Source organism: Meleagris gallopavo, chromosome 14 (genome assembly GCF_905368555.1).
Source record: "Meleagris gallopavo chromosome 14, MGAL_WU_HG_1.1, whole genome shotgun sequence".
Taxonomy (NCBI): Eukaryota; Metazoa; Chordata; class Aves; order Galliformes; family Phasianidae; genus Meleagris; species Meleagris gallopavo.
This window is the reverse complement of record NC_139417.1, coordinates 1,043,179-1,062,772: the sequence shown is the minus strand read 5'-3', so window position 1 is coordinate 1,062,772 and position 19,594 is coordinate 1,043,179. Positions and strand designations below refer to the sequence as shown.

General features: G+C 45.2%; 1 protein-coding gene across 3 annotated transcripts in view; it reads right to left on the bottom strand.

The window, feature by feature from the left end:
* Positions 1-19,594, bottom strand: part of LOC104913100 (uncharacterized) — a 117,088-nt gene that overhangs the window by 22,017 nt on the left and 75,477 nt on the right. For all 3 annotated transcript variants that reach the window (XM_085235642.1, XM_085235643.1, XM_085235644.1), the window contains 2 exons: positions 14,751-14,907; positions 218-505 (listed from right to left, as the gene is read on the bottom strand). The gene's annotated coding sequence lies outside the window, so the exon portion shown is untranslated. The remainder of the gene's footprint in view (positions 1-217; positions 506-14,750; positions 14,908-19,594) is intronic.

The following is a 19,594-nucleotide window of genomic DNA, read 5'->3' as shown; positions in this document are numbered from 1 at the left end:
ATAAAAGAAAAGAGGCAAAATCCTTCCTTTGGCTTTCACTGCAGATGACAGGAGAAGTAAGGATGGAATGTTTCAATGTTTAAATGGAATAAAAAGGCTCAGGTTGCCCCCTCCAAACTCCATCCCGCATTTCTATCTAACAGGCAGCATTCCCCTCAAATCAGAGATTAATTTATGCTCACAGCTAGTCACAAAGGCAGAAAATCAGCCAATTTACCTGGACCTGCACACTGCGAAGATATTGTGAATGATCTGGTGCCGATTGCTGTCGGATGCCTCATAAATGAGCTCTCACAGGCTCCAGGCTCTGCAAACTAATGGCAGCAGTCACTCTGAGAATTTCTGTCTTTTCTTCCTCCTTCTGAATGGGGAAACTGGGCAACACTCAGTACCCAAACCTGAGCTGAAAGCTCCTGTAGAACCAAGTCCCCAGGCACACAGCTGTGCCCACAGCCACTCATGGGGAGGTGCTCAGGAACAGAAAGGGCAGAGCTGAGCAAAAACCCTGAAATAAATTAAAATTAGATCAGACAAATGTAACAACTTTAAATTGATTGTGCTCAACCACAGCTTCACTCGTAGGGATGTTAACAGAACTACTGGTGTTCAAAGAATCTCTGCAAGAACATACAGGAGTATCCACGGCAGAAATTCTTCCAGCTCCTTGTGCACCTGAGATGAAGCCCGTGTAAACAAGAAGCCCCCATATTAGCTCAGAAGCTGATTGTTTCATGTTTTTAGAACAAATCTTCTGTTCAATACGCCTTATAGGAATGCATGGTAACTCCGATCTATTCAGGAACACTCTGGTAGTGAAAGCGTTGGGAAGTTCTAAACTGTCACGGACATTGCAAGGATGGATAAATCACTAAACAAAGCCTACAAGTGCTATAAGAGGCTCTAGAGAAAGGCAGTTCCCTCAAATCCTGCCTTGTGCCTACAGATGGTCTCAGAACCGACAGCTGCTTCTCCTGGTAGCACAGGTTTGGGGCAGGTAACTAAAGTGGCTGTCGGAGCAGAGCACATTCACCCAGGCTGGTCGCCAGCTCTCCTTGCCTTCCTGCAGGCAGCAAGCAGCAGGAGGAGAGACTTGGGCAACAGCAATGGCTTTAGAGGAGCTGCTGATAAACATTTTGCTTTGGCTGGGGAGAAAAGGTTCCCACTATGGGCTACTTCAGTCCATCACAGCAGCAGTTTAAGGGTCAGCAGAATGCAGTGGAAATCAGATCCAGCAGCAATCAGGGCTGTGCACGTCCCTTTGTGAACGCTCAGCACAGGAAGGCCAGAAGCCAGAGGCAATGGCAGCCTCTTGCAATCACACCCTTGCCTGCTAGAGGCAATCTGGAGCTGACAGCTGTCACCTAAGGCTTGGTTACAAGTCCTCAGCTGACTGTAAAAATGCCCACGAAGAACAGTCAAGTGGCTGAAACAAAGTCATTCAAAGTTAAGCGTGCTTGCAGTATATTGCCTCCATTCAAACAACTGTTTTTTTTGCCAGCAGTAATTACTGAGACGCCAAAAATCAGATGATTGATCACCTGCGGAGGAGAAGGCTGCACCTCCTCCCCAGCGCTTCTTCCAATCTCTGATCAAAATGCACTCACCACATGGCTCAGAAATAAAAGCAGCTTCTCAGTGCTGCACTCAGTGCTTCAGTGAGCCAGCAGTCAGCTCACAGACTGGTGACTGCTGGACCAGTTTGCCCACCAGGAGGAATTAAATGGGGCCACCGCTGCATGCCTTAGCAAATGCCTGGTGCTGAGGTGCCACATAATGTTTCTTTTCTGCAGCATGCATATTTAAAGACAAAATATTTTCCTTCTGCTGTAGATATGCTTGGACTTTTAGAATTAATCCCACTGGGGATTTCTTTCAGATAGCAGTTGGAAGACAACGGAAAAGGAAAAATTGGAGCTTGAAAATAGAAACCCCACTATGTTTACCGCATACTTCATGGCTGAGAATCCTTTAAGTTAATGCAAACACAAACAGAATATGTTTTCTTAAGGTTCAGTCAGTCAGGCTGTGCTCTAATTGACTGCACTCTGACTGAGCACTCTGTCTCCTCACCACCAAATTCTGAGTTACAAATTACCATGGAAAGATAAAGAGCTCAGCTACAGCCACAGAAGTCAGTTCATTCTCCCAGCATCTTCTGGTCCCCCCTTTTTATACCCCTGCAGAATATCACCCACTACATTATTACAAATGTTTACGTGTCACTTTGCATTTGTAGATTTCAATGCTCTTTATGAAAGACAGCAAATATATTATTCTGTTTTCAAGATATGGAAATGAAGTGGCTTGAGAATCAGTGGTTATTTCAGGAAAAGAATCCAGGTCTCTCGAGTTACAGTCAAGATGCTTTTCCAATCACAATATTTGTTAAGGTGTTTCAGATAAGGGTATCTGAATTTGAGCACAAAAACTTACTTAACAGATGGACACGCCTGTATTTTTCAGCTCAAGACAAAGAACAATTTTTTTCCCTTGGAGTCATTATTAGAAAACTATGACCTAGTTGCTATCATAGAAACACGGTGGGACAAATCAAAACAACTGGAACGCTATGATTGAGAGCTAACAGGTTTTTAGAATCATAGAATCATCACAGAATCATAGAATGGCCTGGGTTGAAAAGGCCCACAATGCTCATCCAGTTCCAACCCCCTGCTGTGTGCAGGTCGCCAACCAGCAGCCCAGGCTGCCCAGAGCCACATCCAGCCTGGCCTTGAATGCCTGCAGGGATGGGGCATCCACAGCCTCCTTGGGCAGCCTGTTCCAGTGGAGTTGCCCTCTATGTTAAGAAATCGATAGATTGTGAAGAGCTGCCTCTGAGAAACAGCCACAACCAGATTGAGAGCCTGTAGGTGAAAATTAGGAACTGGGCCAACAAAGGACATCTGGAAGTAGGGCTGGGTGGAATACCTGGGAAGAATATCGAGATGCTGTCTGGATGCGCATGGATGGGAGCAAGAAAGCCAAGGCTGCCCAGAGAAACTGTGGGTAGCCATTCCTGGAGGTGTCCAAGACCAGGCTGGAGGGGCCCTGGCAGCCTGACCTCACGGAGGGCAGCCGGCTCACGGCAGAGGTTGGAACTGCATGGGCTTTAAGGTCCCTTCCAACCCAAGCCATTCTATTATTCTATGATTTCCACCTCTAAGCAGCCTCTATTAAAGCATGTCCAACCCTCACATCAGTACTCCTTTTAAGGAGAATCAAAGAGGGGTCACTTCAGGACAAAAACATTTTCAAATAACTCTGTAAAAAAGAAGAGGGAAAATACAAGCCTCAAGACTCAGAATCACAGTCAGAGTCACAGAATCGTAGGAACTGGGAGGGACCTGAAGAGATCACTGAATCCAACCCGCTGCTAAAGCAGTTCCCTACAATTGGTCACACAGCTCGGTGTCCAGATGGGCCTTGAATACCTCCACAGAAGGAGACTGACTGCACCACCCCTTTGGGCAGCCTGTGCCAGTGGTCTGTCATGCTGACAGTAAATAAATTCTTCTCTGCATCAGTATGGAACTTCCAGTATTCCAGTTTCTGGCCATTGCCCCTTGTTCTATTCTTGCTTGCCCTGAAAAAAAGAGTCCACCCACATTGACTCGACTCTCACACTTCTGACATTTATCACTGTCATGACTCTCACACTTCTGACATTTATCACTGTCACGAGATCCCCCCTCAGCCTTCTCTTCTCCAGACTGAACAGCCCCAGCTCTTGGTCTTTCCTCATACAGGGGAGATGCTCCAGGCCCTTTATCACTTTGTGGCCCTCCACTGGACTCTCTCCAGCAGTTCCCTGTCTCTCGTGCACAGAGGAGCCCAGAACTGGATGCAGCACTCCAGCTGTGGCCTCACCAGGGCACAGCAGAAGGGAGGATCACCTCCCTCGCCCTGCTGGCCACCCTCTTTGCACTGCACCCCAGGACCCCATTGGCCTTCTTGGCCACCTGGGCACACTGCTGGCTCATGGCCAACCTGCTGCCCACCAGGACCTCCAGGTCCTTCTCTGCACAGCTCCAGCCTCTGACTGTACTGATGCATGCAGTTATTTCTCCCCAGGTGCAGGATTCTACACTTGTTCTTGTTGAACTTCATCAGGCTCAACTTCAAGGAAGCTCCAGAAGAAACAGCATAGCATATCTTAATTCAAAATATCGTTGTCCTGATGACAAAATTTGTGTTTTCACAGTGTCTTTGATTACAAAAAGTCAGTACAGATTTTAGAAGAAAGTCTGTCTTGTTAATAATCAAACGTTACATTTTGAATGAGAGATTCAAGGATGCTCACGTGCCAAAGCAATAGAAATGTTTTTATAACACTATGGAAGTCCCCAGGTGGGTGACTTCTGAGTGGTTTGGCCAACTTCGCAAAATTGAACAGACTGCCACCAGGAAAGCTGGGTGCTCCTAAGACAGAAAAGGTCTTAGGCAAATGTTCTAATTTTATAAAAGCACATTTTAACTTAACAAATCTGAATGAACACCCATAGCTGCCCGTAAAAACAATTTTAGAGCATATCTTTAGAAAGATATATTTCCAAGTAATTCCAAGACTACGCTGTTAAGTTCAGTCCACAAATAGTTAGCAGTCATAACAGACCAGAATTAAAAACACTAAAACATCACATTCCCTTTCCATGGTGATAGCAGAGCATCAACCATCATTTATACGGACTTGGTCTTTACTTATGTAAGAGATGAAAAAAAATAAAAAAACTCACAGCACAACAAAAGTCATTGATTCCACAAGATGTGACTGCTAAGAAAAAATGGCTTTCATCACACTTCATAATAAATTTATCTAAAAAGTCATTTGTTTGAAGTGTTGCCTCAGAGAGATCCCTGGAGACATGCCATTTTGATGGCACTCTTCATTATTCAAATATAATGAAGCATTCTGCATAGTTGTGCTGGACTATAAATCACCGCTGTAAAAAAGGCACGTTCAGCATGTTAACAGACTGGAGATCAGATTCTGAAGAGTGTTTTATAACTACACATGCACTTTTCTCTCTTGCACATACACACTAGATAGCAGTTCGTACACCTTTCCCAAACTCCATCACTATTAAGTTTGGGAACTGACAGGGGAGAGATTTTAAGGAGACTTCAAAGAGCATTTTGCACTTCACGTCCAGTGCTGCTGTAAACATGCTGCCTGCATAAAAGCTCCAGCACGTAGATATGAGGGGAAGCCAGCAAAAGCAGAAAGGAGAGCTCTCCGGGGTCTTAGAAAGCTGATCTCTAACACGGTACAAGTTTGGTGTCAGACAGGTGCAGCCCTGCCAGCTTACAGTGCCCATGAGAGAGAAGCTGCTCGGCACACCAGCAGTAGCATTTGTTGCAGCCTCCTTCAGGTTAATGCAAGGTTAAGTCGTGCTTAACATGGAGAGCTAAACAGCACCTGCAGGAGAAATTTCCACTGGGTCATCTGAGAGGAAAACTCACTTTTAGAGATGAGCAAATGGAATCTAAAAGACGTCTTCCTCCCAGAGCTGCTGGGATTTTTGTTTTAATTTATACTCGGCCTTTAAGCTGAGTGAGTGTCAATACTTCCCTACAGCTGCAAACTGCAACCCAGCAGGGATCTGTTCCACACCACGGGTTATCCAGGTGTGACTCGATCTGGATTTACAGGATAGTTCTTTGACTTCAGCCTCACAGAAGCCCAGACATACAGTTTTACTTTGGGGGCCGTGTCTGCAAGAGAATTTCTGGGGAGGTCCTGGTAAGGTTTAAAGAACAAACAAGCGATAGAAGTGCAGTGCAGCTGGTAGCACACACAGTGCTCTGGATAAGGCCCCCAAATGCTGTATGCTTCTCTGTGCAAAAGTTATAACCAGAAAGAGCAGTCGATGAGAAAGTTTCAAAGGCTGTATTCCAGTCTGCAGAGTTTTGCCCTACATTTTTATTGCCTCTCATCACTTTATCACACAGCCATTCAGATCTTCGAAAGCTGAGCCGGAGAACACAAAGACTACAGAGAGAGACCTCATCTACAATCAATCTAATGCAAGGTAAAGTATTTGAGAAATTCATAAATCATTTCCACATTCAGGATGCAAATCTGGAACGTACAGCATGCGAGTGAGCGTGGTGGAATGCTATTTAACCTGGCTGACAGGAAAATGTTGAAGATGAATGACACTTAGAGTGGAAAACACAAAAGGTTGGTGCACTCAGCTTCCCCCAGACTTGCTGAAAAGGTGAGAAGGTGACAAAGAGAAGATCAAGATCAGGAGATGTGCTTAAATCCTAGCAGCAATTGCAGCACTGCTTACAGCCAACAGTCCAGATTACATGCTGAAAAGCTAAACAGAGCGGTGTGAAAGCTGAATCTTGCAGTGGTTTTGTGCTCCCCACTGTACAACCAAGTGTGGAGCCAATAATTTTTGTGAAACTCAGCCGAATACGTGTCCCATCCGATGCCATTGGCTTCAGTAGAGCTGACTGCTCGATTGAGCCAAACAAATTCTATTGGATGATATGGAAGCACCCAATTTCTGTTAACTATTTTCAGGGGCTGCATAGATGTCAGCATGGAGAAAAAAAAACTTATTTCCTGTAATCCCAAGCATGGCAATACTTTCCCAACAGGACTTTGCAGGTTTGCCATACAATACTCCAAAAAGTAGTTTCTATGTAAATAAGGCAGGTTCCTATCCTTAAATCACTGAAGTGTCAGCAGAGATGTTCACCTGGAGTGCATCTAATTCAGGTGACTACAATATGCAGAAAAAGACAAAGTGGTTTTCACTCTCAACAGAGGGCTTTTGTTCAAAAACAAAGGGACAGTAACCTCATCTGTGCTTTCAGATCATGCACTTCTAAGCTGCACTCTTGGTAATGCGCTGCTTCTCATACCTGAGCTCCTCCAGATCACAGGTTCTCCATTCTGTCATTGAAGTAGGGCTGCAGTGCCCAGCAGGTACTTGTTGTGCATTCAAATACAGGAGTTACTGCTCATTGAGAGTACAGCACACGAGTTCACAGCCAAACTTCACACAGCTAAGAAATGCTGGTACTCCATTCTGTCACAGAAACAAGGTTAGTTACAAATTCGGTTAATGCCCTCTATCTATTCATATGTGCTGTTTCTTCAGTCTGTTCAGTTTTATACTTAACATCCCCAGCTGCACTGAACTGTGTACGACAATTTACGCCTTACATGTTATTCTAACAACATCTGTCTCACCCTACAAGGCGTCATGAGAACAATTAGAAAAGAGAAACAAGCGTGAAGGGCGGCGTGGTGTGCACGTGTCTGCTGCTAGAGATGATTAAAACAGATTAACCTCAAGTTTATTATTCCTGCAGTGATCAGTCAAAATCATTCACACCAGTCATTAACCGTGCCAGCTGTGTGCTAGAACAAGTGGGGACTGCTATCCAATGGGAACCACCAAGCAGAGCCTTTATATAGCAGTGCAATGCCACACATTTAGAAAGAGCTGAGGCAACGGTTCCATTTTACTTACACAAAAACAGCTGCTGGAAAAGCTGAATACAAGTATTTTCTCTGCACAGCTGAACTCTTACCCACCATGAGCAGAGGGTGAGAAACCTTACTCAAAATCCACAACAACAAATGATGTTTCCACACTGATTGCATTACATGACACAGAATGGCCAAAAACTCCTTCAGCCAAGTATTGACAGAAAATAAGAGTAGGCATTTTTAGCATTTCATCATGAATTCAAATTATAGTCTCAGTTTACCATTAAAGTTGGAAGGAAAAATATCTATACAGATATACATTAGCCTCCAAATTGCCAAGCATCAGTTTTCAGTGGAGAAATGCCACATTTGACATTGGAAATAGCACCAGACAAAATTACAAGGCAGGCTCAAAGGCAACTGTGAGTGACATGGAAAACACTGATGCATGTCAGGATCCTCAACATGAAAGCTGTTGGTCATTTCGACCTATTTTTCTTTAGACAGATTGTCATAAAATCTATTGAAATAGCACAAAAGATGAGAAAGACTCTTTTAAGTGTGATGCGAGTTTATCACAAAGAGCCAAAGTTGTATAATAAAATGGGACACAGGCCTTTGCTAGCTCCTTTCCTCAGGTATTCCTTCTCTCATATTCATTTCATATCATACCCATTTCATCCAGTAGAATATGCAGACATAACCAAGACTGGGATCCTGATTCGACATTTCAATTCAAACACCTGCAAACCTGCAGCAAGATGCAGCATTAACAGATGAATCTCCTACTGAAACCTTGCCTTCCCCTTTCACCAGGTCAGAAATTCTCCCTCACCCAGTCCTTCTGATAGGGATGGAAATTATGGCAACAACCAAGGAAAGTTTCGTCCTACTCCACCATTGCTGGACTGCAGAACTGTCCCAGTTTCCAGTGGGACTGAAGCTACAACTTCAGTGTGGTAAGCACGAGTTGAATTTTAAAAGTAATCTGCACAGCATGACTTTTGACATGCAGAAACACACACTTCTATCAGGTCTGTTAAATTAGCAAAGCTAACAGAAGTAACCTGTGCAATGCCACGAACAGATACTGAAAGAATGAGCCAAGGGGGAGCAGAAGAAAATGTCTGTAAGGGCTCCCAAAGTATCTTCCCTCTATCTGCTCTACGGTCGTTCTGTACAGTTACATCCTTTGCTACTCTCTGCCAAAAGACAGACTCAAAACTGTCTCTCAGGTTCAGTACACTTCTCCCATTTGCAAGCTTGAAAGTGTGGGAGGAATCCTTTTCAGGATCCTTTATAGTGATACAAAATGGATGCCTTTGTAGAAAGGGGATTGCAAGAATTAATTCTGACTGCCTAAACATCACAGCTTTATGCAGATCCCTGAGCTGTGGTCTTTTAACAAGTGAAACAGCTTTCCACGTTCTGCTTCGTACCAGACTTACAACCCTTCAGACTCCTCTGTTCTCGTTGAAGCTCTTTGCCATCAGTGGAGTGAGCAAAGTTCACAAGTAACTGAAGTACTGAATGGCACCCTGATATTTACAGAACGTGTTGCGTGCTAATGCTCTCATCTTTCACCTTCAATTCCTCAGCTGACATGCTCTGGAAGGCAGTTACCCCATAAAGTTGTATGTTATTTAACATAAATCTGAAATTAAAAGGATGAGAGAACTTGCACGAGCGTAGTGCAGATAATGCTGAAGGATGGGTTCTCCCTGTAAGAAGACTCAACTGCAGGATCAGTGATAAAAGAAAGTGCTTTCAGCCCCAAAGGAAACAAGCATAGAGGCACGCTGTGGAGACAGAGCAGGTTTGGGCCAGGGCACAGAGAAGATGGTACAGGACTTTTGACATTAGAAAATACATTCCAGTACACCCTAAGTTCTGGTCAGTGCAATACTATTAAGTTTGGCTGTTCTGCCAAATGCTTCCAATCTGTGTCACGGTGCAACACAACCAGCAAGCACAGTTCTCATTTTTCTGTTAATGCAGCACGTTCACTGCCTAAGCACAAAACCAAGAGAGAGAAAGCAGAAGCAAAGCATCCCTTGGCAGATTTAACACTTCAGTCACGCACATCAGGCTGATGGAGCAACAGCATGACTGAATCACCACAAGGTAAAGTTCTGCTGGCACTGCCAGCACTCGAGGAAAGCAGTGCAGCCCATGAGCCCTACCCCAGCTCTGCATCCAGCCCTGCCCTGGCAGCAGCTCGCCCTTCACCCTGCACAGCTCTTGCCAGCAGCAGCCTGGCTGTGCCTCCCCAGGGCCACGAGGCCAAACAGATAAGAGCCATAGGCAAAGAGAAGCCCACACCAGGTAACGGCTGGGAGGCAGAAGGCAGGGCCACTTTACCAGAAAGGAGACAGTCAAATTCTAACCTTCGATATTTGTTACTACAAGTGGTATTTCTGAACAAATAGAGGAAGGTGTTTTTTTTCCTCCATCCACTGGGTTAGGCTCTTTGTGGGATGCAAACAAGCCCACGAGTTGCCATTTGTCACACTGCTTTCAGACTGAGAAATTATACTAATGCATAAATGAAAAATTATGAATCGCTGTAAGAGTAAACAGAGGAACGCTCACTTGGACCCAGAAACCTTTTCAGAATGTGTATTTTAAACAGTAGTCAGGGGAACCAAAAAAACCCAGCCTCGTGGTAAAGAGCCTTACACTTAAGCAGGAGACGTTTTCAAAGCTTCGTCTTTCACAGAATCATTATGGTTGGATAGACCACTGAGACCATCCGGCCCAACACCAGCCCACCTGCACCTGCCCACATCCCTCAGTGCCACAACCCCCCGGTTCTTGAACACGGTGACTCCCCCACCTCCCTGGGCAGCCTGTTCCAAAAAGCTGCAGAAAGTTTGCTCCAAAATCATATGTGACCTTGCTATAATGAAGCTACTCATTATTTTTAGCTGTTTAACTTTGGATCAGCATATCATCTGGAGCCCCTCACACTTACCTTTGATGGAGCTGTCTGGAACAGAAGGGTTGAGAAAGCCACAAGTTTTATTTCCATCTTTCAAGTGGCTTATGAAGGATTAAAGTCAATGAGAAGAAAACAACTTTATCCTCCTCCCTCCCAGGAGTGTCAGTTGATCAGTTTAAACACAGGTGTTTTGAACTTTCATGAAAAGTATATCAAGGCTTCAGACACCTGCAGAAATAGGGGTATTCCTTCCCTTCAAAATAAATTCTTCCTGTAATGTCCTCTACTATGCAAATATCTCACAAAGAAATTAAAAAGCTAAAGTAATGGGTGGTCTGCCTGGGTGACAGCACTGATACATCTCCAGTCGATGATAATATGTCATTTGTTACTAGAAAGAGCACTCAGTATTCCCAAAACCATTTGCTTACATGGCCAGACAATCAACTGATCGGTGCCATGCAGGCCAAAAGATTAAGGGCTGCATACTCTGAACCTGCTGAATGCCTTGGAGGAAATCACTGCCATTCTCAGTTCTCAAGCATCTCCCAAAAGAAGCATTTTTTAATGTCTTTACAAAATTGTTTGAAAGTTGTCTTACTCATTAAGGACATGATTGTAATAGTTCAAATTGCTGTGACAGCATTATAACTTTGAACAAATGTTTGCACACGAATAGATCAGGCTTGTGAAGAATCTCCAAGCTCCATTTGTTTACACTCATCCTCAGTTAGAGTAGGAGCAGTGCTGCAGTGCCCTGTGTTAGCAATGCAAAGCACCACAGTGACACAGCACTGGAGTGGCTCAGGGTAAGCGGTTACAACGCACGGCCATTTCGGGTGCCTCCCACTCCCTGACCACCCACTTTCTCCTTTCTGCTCCTCTTTCCTACTTCATTTTCAGGCACTTGTCTTGTTTGGTGGGGTGGGTGGTTTTCTACTCCCTTGCCAATAGAAGGCAATTTCTGGATGTGAAACTGCACAGCCTGTCCCAGAGATTCATCCAGAAAAGAGCGACTTCATTCTCAAGAGAGAACCGACAGCTCCGGGCTTCCCAGCACATAACAAAACCATTCCTAAATCAGGCTGATATTTGATGGCCTTTTACTCAGCGTCTTCCTCAGGCGGCCCCACACGTCCCACAGACAGCCCCTCGTTCCCCTGTACAGAAGGGTTCTGTGTTTACAGGTAAGGGTCATAATTTAATAGAAGAAAAGTCGACTGCGGTTTGATGTTACACCCTGACTTACCAGGGTTACAGATGGAAACAGATCTACTTAACAAAATGCTGCTTTAAGGCAAATAGCTAAATCCATCCATGAGCAGGCAGTATCCTTTCCTTTTGTCTTGTCTTCTACCCCAGTTCCTCAAAGGCTGACACTAGAGATGCTCAGCACCATGCTACTCAAGCTTCCAAACACGGCACCACGAGCTCCAGCCTGGGTGACAAACCAGGGCACAGCACCCACAGCAATCTCAGGGGACAGGAGCCGCACTGAACACCAGCCTCATCAGCTCTTTCTAATCCTTCCATTTGCGTTTCTGGACGCTGAATCTCCACAAGCAATTACAAATGACACTGTCAAAGACAAACAAAGCAGCAGTGACAGTACTGGGGATTTAAAAGCCTAGCTAGCTTCACTGCAATGCTGCGGGCTTGTATTTGCCCTCTGATTTGAGGGTAGCAGGACAGTATCTGCATGTCATTTATCCGTGTCATTCTACCACAGGCTGTGCTCTGCCAAGAGATGGGCTGCATCTCACGGCCAGAGGAGCATCAGCCTGAGCAAACCAAGCCAGAACACGGCACTGAACGTATGTGTCGGTTCAGAAACAGAGTGCTGGTTTTGCTGAGTTGAGTAGAGCCTGACACTACTTTCCAAGAAAATAGTGCTTCATATGGGGCATGTATGCTCAGCATCTTTGGTCACCCCACAAATATTCCCTCATTAGACAGATTAATAGCTCCCGGGCACTTTGGCACGCTAAAATGCAAAGTAGCAGTGTGTGCACTGAGGTTTGTTCCTGACACTACTCTAGGGACAGAACAGTTTGACAAGACCAGAAGGGAACGCTGAGCACAGCACTTCAAGAGAAGCGTGGACGTGGCAGCTCACCTGCACTGATGCACAAGTGAAGGCATCCCTCCAAGCCCCCCAGCACCCTGCTTATTATCCAATAAAATGTATTAGTACAACCACTTTCACTTCCAATGTGCTTTGCCTCGTACATCACTGGGTCATTATTCCTTATGAGCAAGCTGTCTCCATTTCATTCAGTAAGTTTGCATCGATAGCAGTGACTAGGAGTAGACTAAGGAAAAAGGAATACAGTCATAGGCCAGTAGGAAATCGGCATAAGGAAAAAGAAACCAGCAATCCAGTAATGCAGTGAGGGGAAGTGAGCAGGTGTGAAGAGAACGCCAGCAGCAGCAGGGACTGTTCTTACAGTTGCAAGGGAGGGCGGAGAAGAAGAGGCAGGACGCTGTCCAACTCCAGTTATACCAACCTGCAAACCTTCTGGGGGCACCACTCATCTTTGGTGGTCACTTCCAGCATTCGGGTCCACACAAGCAAACTTGGAGAGATGTCGACCAATTCATCACTAAGTCAGGGCTGCCAAAATGAAGTGCTTATCTGCGCAAGTGTCTTGTGCTGCTTTATCTTCCGCAGAACAGCAAATCTGCACGGCCTGCACCTCCCAAGACAACTTGCTTGCATGGATTAAAAAGCTTTCAGTTCTTCCCTACGGGGTAACACAGTTGTCAAGAAAGTCGTAAGACCCACACTGAGAACAGTGCCCCTTTCTGTGAATTACCAGCAAACAGTGATGGCCAGATAAACTGTAACTGCCTTTGCAACGTCAATGACTTCCCTTCTGCAGCCCAAGGCAAAACTCCAGACTGTGAATTTACACAACTCTCAGGCTGATCTTCAGTGAAAACTGTGTCTCCTGTATCTGGAAATCATCGGCAAAAGGCTCCGATGAAATTAACCCCAACTGGAAAAGCGGAATATTTTCTGGAATTTCCACCAGCTGCAGCAGTGAATAAAACACAAACCACAGAAGCATCCTCCAGCTGCAGGTTTCATGACAGAAAAGTCTCTCATTCGGGTTTTGAGGCAAAGAGCCCTTCAAGCTGTTAGTAAACCTCACAGCTCAGAATCAGAGCTCTGTAACCACATCTCTGCCCAGCAGGACATGGTGCCTTCCAGCTTTTGATTCCGAGGGCCTGAGTTAACAGACACTGGTACCATCATGAGATGTACTATCAGGGTGTTATGCAAGCTTCTCAGGAACAGACTGCAGCTTGTAACAAACGCATTACTAGCTGCTGATCCCAGTTTCATCTAAAATGGGTTAACTGTTTCTCTCATAAGGCAATAAATTCTCTTAAGAAAAAGTGTCAGATCTATTATGCAGGAAAGAAAATGGAATGCTTTCCGTTTAAAAATGCATACGGTTAAAATTTCTTCTGCGTGACCACTTCTCAAACAGCAGATCTGAAATCAGCTCAGCAAAAGTGCAAAAGACCTTGCAAGCCAAAGCATCTTTGTCTAGAGTAAGATGCCGTTGCATTCATTTCCTAAAACAATTTAGAAACCACTTTAGCTACATATTTAGCACAGTTCTCTCATGTGCGTAAGACCACATACATCATCCTGCATCTCCCTTAAATAGTGGCCAAGGCCCTTTTAACATTAAGAACATAAAACATCTGTTGCTTACATATGCAATTGAGTGGGGAACTAAGAAACCTTCGCTCCCAGTGACAGCTGAACACGTGGGTTACTGTTGCACACATTATTAGGTTAGCTTCATACTTTACCACTCTGATAGACAAACTCAGTGTTGTGCATAAACAGAAGGGCTATCTCAGAACTGCAGGAATGATCTTGGGAGAAGCTGGAGGACATCAGTTTGGACAAGCTATTTCTTCTTGTAATGCATGGCACAGTAAGATAAAAGATAGATAGGCTCAAGGTGGACAACACTTTTCCATTTAGGAATTCTTCCCGTGCCACATTCTTATTCATTATTTCTGCTGTGTACTTAAGGCCATTCAGGATGGCCCTGTGACCTCTGAAGCGTGTAATTACTAAGACAAAAAACAAGAACATCTGCTTGATGCTGCTGGCTCTACAGGCTGCCTAGAGGACTATGTCCCATGCTACGCTCTCCCAGGACTTGTCCAAAAGATTTTAATCATCTAAATGAGCTAGAGAAGAAATGAGCATGAGAATCAGGACTTTTACACTACCTACATAAAAGCTTCTCGGTATTACAAGAGCACCCAAAGAAAAGGATAAAATTCACCCCTGTTCCAAAAGCAGCAAGTAGGTACACTCAGTACTCTTACCTTCAGTGATACGGGAGCCACAAAAACAACAAAAAGAAACTCCATCACCCAACTGCAGCACCCACTGGACGGCTGGTATTCTGAACTCCTCTTCAGGACCTGCTCAGCAACCTCCTCTGCAACTTTTCCAGGATCTAGGATTGGTCCGCAGCTGGACCTCCAAGGAACAAACGGCAACGTGAAAAGGGATTCAATTAAAGACACGTATCCTGCCACTCAGCAGCTTTCACAAAGTAAATAAAAGCAGAAGGATGTCAATAAATCATGACATTTTACACTGAGGTTAACTATTAGATCCGTTGTTGCTATAAGTAAGAAACCATCCATCACAGCAGTCACATCCAGCTCCCCAGCTGCCGTGCAGAATGCAGTGGATCACTGCTACAGCCGCTGCTGCCAACATCACCAAAACACCAAGGATCCTTCAGCACAGCTTATGAAAAACAGTGCTTTCTGCCCACAGCTCACCATCCGCTCATTTTGAAGCACTACCTAGAGCTCAGAGTCTCTCAGAACTCTTCCTGTGGGTTTCCTCTTCAAGAGTAGCACTCATACAAAGCTGGCAGTGAAGAAACTAACGGCAGAAGGTGTCCCGCCGGGTCCTATTAGGTGCACTTATTTTCCCTTCTTTTTCTGGTTGGCTGCTGATGGTATTTTCTCTGATGGAACTAACTCCAGGTGGCACTGAGCTACAGGGAACTCACAGCTGCCCCTCAGCCAATGAGCCCCTGGATGCAAAACACTTCCTGAACTCTTTGGCAGGGTATCAAACCTAGGAGACCTCAGCACCGCAAATGTCTGCGATGAAGCAGTCAGACACAGGATTTATGATCACTCATAAGCCAGCTTGTATAATTTCAAATAATTGCAGAGCTGAAGTAGAGCTGATGGCCTTGGATTGAGCTACGGCTAAGATACATTTCAGCCCAGAAACCCAAGCTTTCTGCACTACTGAATTACAGACAGACGTACAGAAGAGATTACAGGAGCTCAGTGTGGCCCTCTCATTCTCATGTGGCACTTCTTCCAGGAATGAGAGCAGCACAAGGGCTGTCCAAGCACACTTCAGAACCACCACGGACCTGCTTCCAGTGTAGGACCACAGAATTCCCACAGATTTGTAAAGAATCATAGGATAGGATAGGGATATTCTATTCTGTATATAGGATATTCTGCATATGGGAAAGGATGTGCATTTTAAAAAAACAGTAGATCATTAAAAGGAAACAGATCATAAAAAGAAAGAAAATCTATTGAAAAACATCTGAATTCTTCACCTATCTCAGTTGGCTTAAGGATAAACGACTGGTTATAATCCACTTCTACAGATGGGAAATAAGCCTTGACATCAAGCTTTCACTGAGGGAGCCCTCAGGGGCTCATCTCAGCAAGAAGGGCAGCTGGTGCCTGCGCTGCTGCTCCTGATCTCGGCTCTCCCTCGCCTTTCCTCCTCTCAACACCAACATGCTACCAAACGAGCACAGCACTCCTGCAGCGACAGTGCTTTCAAACACGCTTTCAGCATCTTCCTTTGCGGTGCTTTGTCCTCTGCCACCCGCTCAGCTGCTGCTTATCCCCAGCAGTTTGCAGGTCACACACCGAGCGTGCCAGGCGAACCTGGGTCAGAGCAGCAGTTGCCAAAGGTAAGGCGAAAGGACAGCATTTGCTCTACCCTGCAGTTCAGTTTGTGATCTGGAAGAAACGCATCAAAATGCTTCTCTAAATCCCTGTGGCTTTGAAAAGTCTCTCACCAGGAGGCAAATCCCACACTCACCGCCGAGGAACAAACCCTTCAGGACTGTCGTGTAAAGTCTGCGCCTGTCTTTTCCTGGAAAGCAGGGATCTTAGCATGCGCGTTAATTCCAGGTGCCAGAGGCTGCTGTGCATTGCATTGCAGCTGTGCTTCCTGCTGGCACCTCGCTAACACAAAGAGCCGTTTTGCTGCTGCTGGATCCGCTACCAACACGTGCTTCCCAACTGAGGGCTCTGGCTTCGACTGAAGGAAGCTGTGTGCCCAGGTCCTTTCGGGGGAAAGGCTGTCTTCTCTTAGAAAACCAACAGCAGGATCAAACGGCGGGTAACGCTACTTGAAAAAGAAGGGGCTTGTCAGAGCCTTGGCTGGCACGGCAAGACTACAGAGGGCTTTTTCCCTGTGAAGGATTTTGCTCTACAAAGATAGTGTCACAACCGAACCTTCCTTAGCTGGACAAACACGGGACTGAAAACCGCAGAGCGCTCAGAAAGCCCCAGCTACGACGGGCAAACTCACTGCGCTTCCAGGATTCCCTACCACAGGTTTCTGCAAGAAGCAATCAGATCCCTACAGCACACTGCTGAACACGGGGTCATGAAGCCCACTGCAGAGATATGGAACCGAGCCCCAGGCAGGCACTGCGCCTGGACAGAAGGAAGGCAGCGCCGGGAGCACTGTGTGAGCGGACATCCTGGGCCAGGCTGCGGGACAGCAGCACAGGGACTGCCCACACCTTACAGATGAGCTGCTGCTGAATCCAACAGCAGCAAAACCTGAGGACGTAATGATAGGATTTGCACTACAGTTCTGATAGCACAATGACACTAATTAAAGCTGATCATTCACAATCTTTGCCAGTACGCACAACAACTTCTTAAGCAGAGACAATAACCTTTGTAAGGGCCCACACAGTCTATCATCCAACATTCCACACTTCCCTTTGTTAAGCTGCTCTTTCTGCAATTAGCGTCAGCATCGTCAGAAGTCAAAATGAAAACGCTCCTCCGCAGGAAGTGCCTCGAGTAGACCCATAAATACTTTTGCAGTGCTTGAAAGGGAAAAAGATAGAGAATGAAGCAGAGGAAAGAGAGTCTCGAATAGAACCTCATTTGTAAACCCCTCTGGTCAGTGGATGTTTTCTGGCCTCATTTCAAAGCTCTTTGTACATCAGTTTCCCACAGAGGTAAGGTGGGGGTAGGAAGTTCACGTCCCCAGCCTTTAATTCGCCCAGGCAGAGTGGGATTTCCCCGTTTTCCATTGCCACATCCACACTCCAAATCTATTCTTTCTCCAGTATTTTTGGCTATTAAGAAGTAAATTTAGCTGCTGATCTAATTTGTTTCAACTTCTAAGCACTAATGCCCAAGCAAACATATGTTGAACAGGACAGTTAAGAATAGTTAATGAGAGCTTAGTTACAGATTAGTAAATGAAAAGTGCAAATGTGGCAGTTGCCATAGATCCTTGCAGCTCCTCGCTGGCACGGAGCCCAGGAGGGCTTAAAAACAGGACACGGATTGACAGGAGAAAGGGAGAAAGGATTTGGATATTAGGTATAAAACTCGCTGTAAAAGTACAGTTCTGCATGTGGATCTTAATGCAAATTGCATGAGCAAGACAAAATAATTCTGAATGCTTTCATGTATGCTTTGTGCTGATAGGATTAATGCAAATATTACAGTACCGCTATAAATTCACAACCAAGAATGCCTACAGGCAGCTCCACTTGGTAGCTGTGAACAGAACTGCATTCTGTTCTAAAGTTGTCAGCAAAGGGAACGGTGGGGAATAATCTCTTCACTTGTACCTACCACTGACATGTCCACATGGAAATAGGAACGCCCTTTATTTAAGGAACAGCCACAGTGCGCATCATGCTCTCATCAAGGAAAATAGGAAGAACACAAAAGGGAGCTGATGGCCCTTATTTAGCCTAATGTTAACAGAAACTAACTGTAATGCTTCTTCCCCATGCGCCATGATTACAATACCCACCCCTGTAAACCCTTGCCTCATTTTCCTTCCCAGCCCTCGTCTAGGAAGGAAAAGAAGCCCCAAAAACGGCACAACTGAAGAGCTGCTATTGTTTTCAGCCCAGCAGTGGGCGGAAAGAACTAACTTTATAAAAGATTTTTGAGCTTCAAGACTCTTTTCTGGGTGAGCTGACCCATATAGCACTTAGTGAAGAGCTTTTCCTTCTGTGCAATCTGAACCTCCCCAGAGCTGAATGTGGCTGCTTGTATCACTACTGAGAAGCTGAGATTTTCCTTATAGTTGCAAAATTTTTAAAAGAAGAAAAACAACCCTGCTGTTGGATATCAGGAAACACTTCTTTACAGAAGGGTTGTTAAGCACTGCAATGGGCTCCCCAGGGAGGGGGTTGAGTCACCATCCCCGGATGTGTTTAAAAACCGTTTGGATGTGGTGCTCAGGGACATGATTTAGCAGAGGGCTGTTAGTTAGGGTAGGATGGTCAGGTTGTGGTTGGACTCGATGATCTTGAAGGTCTTTTCCAACCTGAGCGATTGTGTGATTCTATGTTAGCAAGGGCCATCCTGTATGGATGACATGGCCCAACTTCAGATTAGCATCTCCAAATAAAGCCTCGGGAAGATACTTCAAAGAAGAAAAAGAACAATGTAATCCCTCCTTTTATCACTCCCACAAACTCCAACTGCTTCAGCTGAAATGCCCCCCTCACCCTACCACCCAAATCCATCTAAAAAAACGTGCACTTGGTGTATCAAGAAACAAGCACTCTTCACTAGCTTGAGCTGTGCGGCTCAGCAGCACCACACGCTGCAGGATCTCTCATGCAGAAATCCTCCAGGTTGAATAATTAATCTTCCCTTTGCTTCCTTGACTGATTGAGATCAGCTACGCAGCAGCTCAGATTTTTATGTGTTTATAAGTATTTAGGATAACATTTACACATCCTAATTCAAATCTGATAGTCCCTTCTAGTTTCAACCATCGTATTTCTTCCCATCCACAAACAGTTACACACCTGTTATTAAAGCTGATGACACACCAAACAAAGCAAAGCTACACCAAAGCGTAGCTATAAAACTTTTATGAGAAGCCATGATAC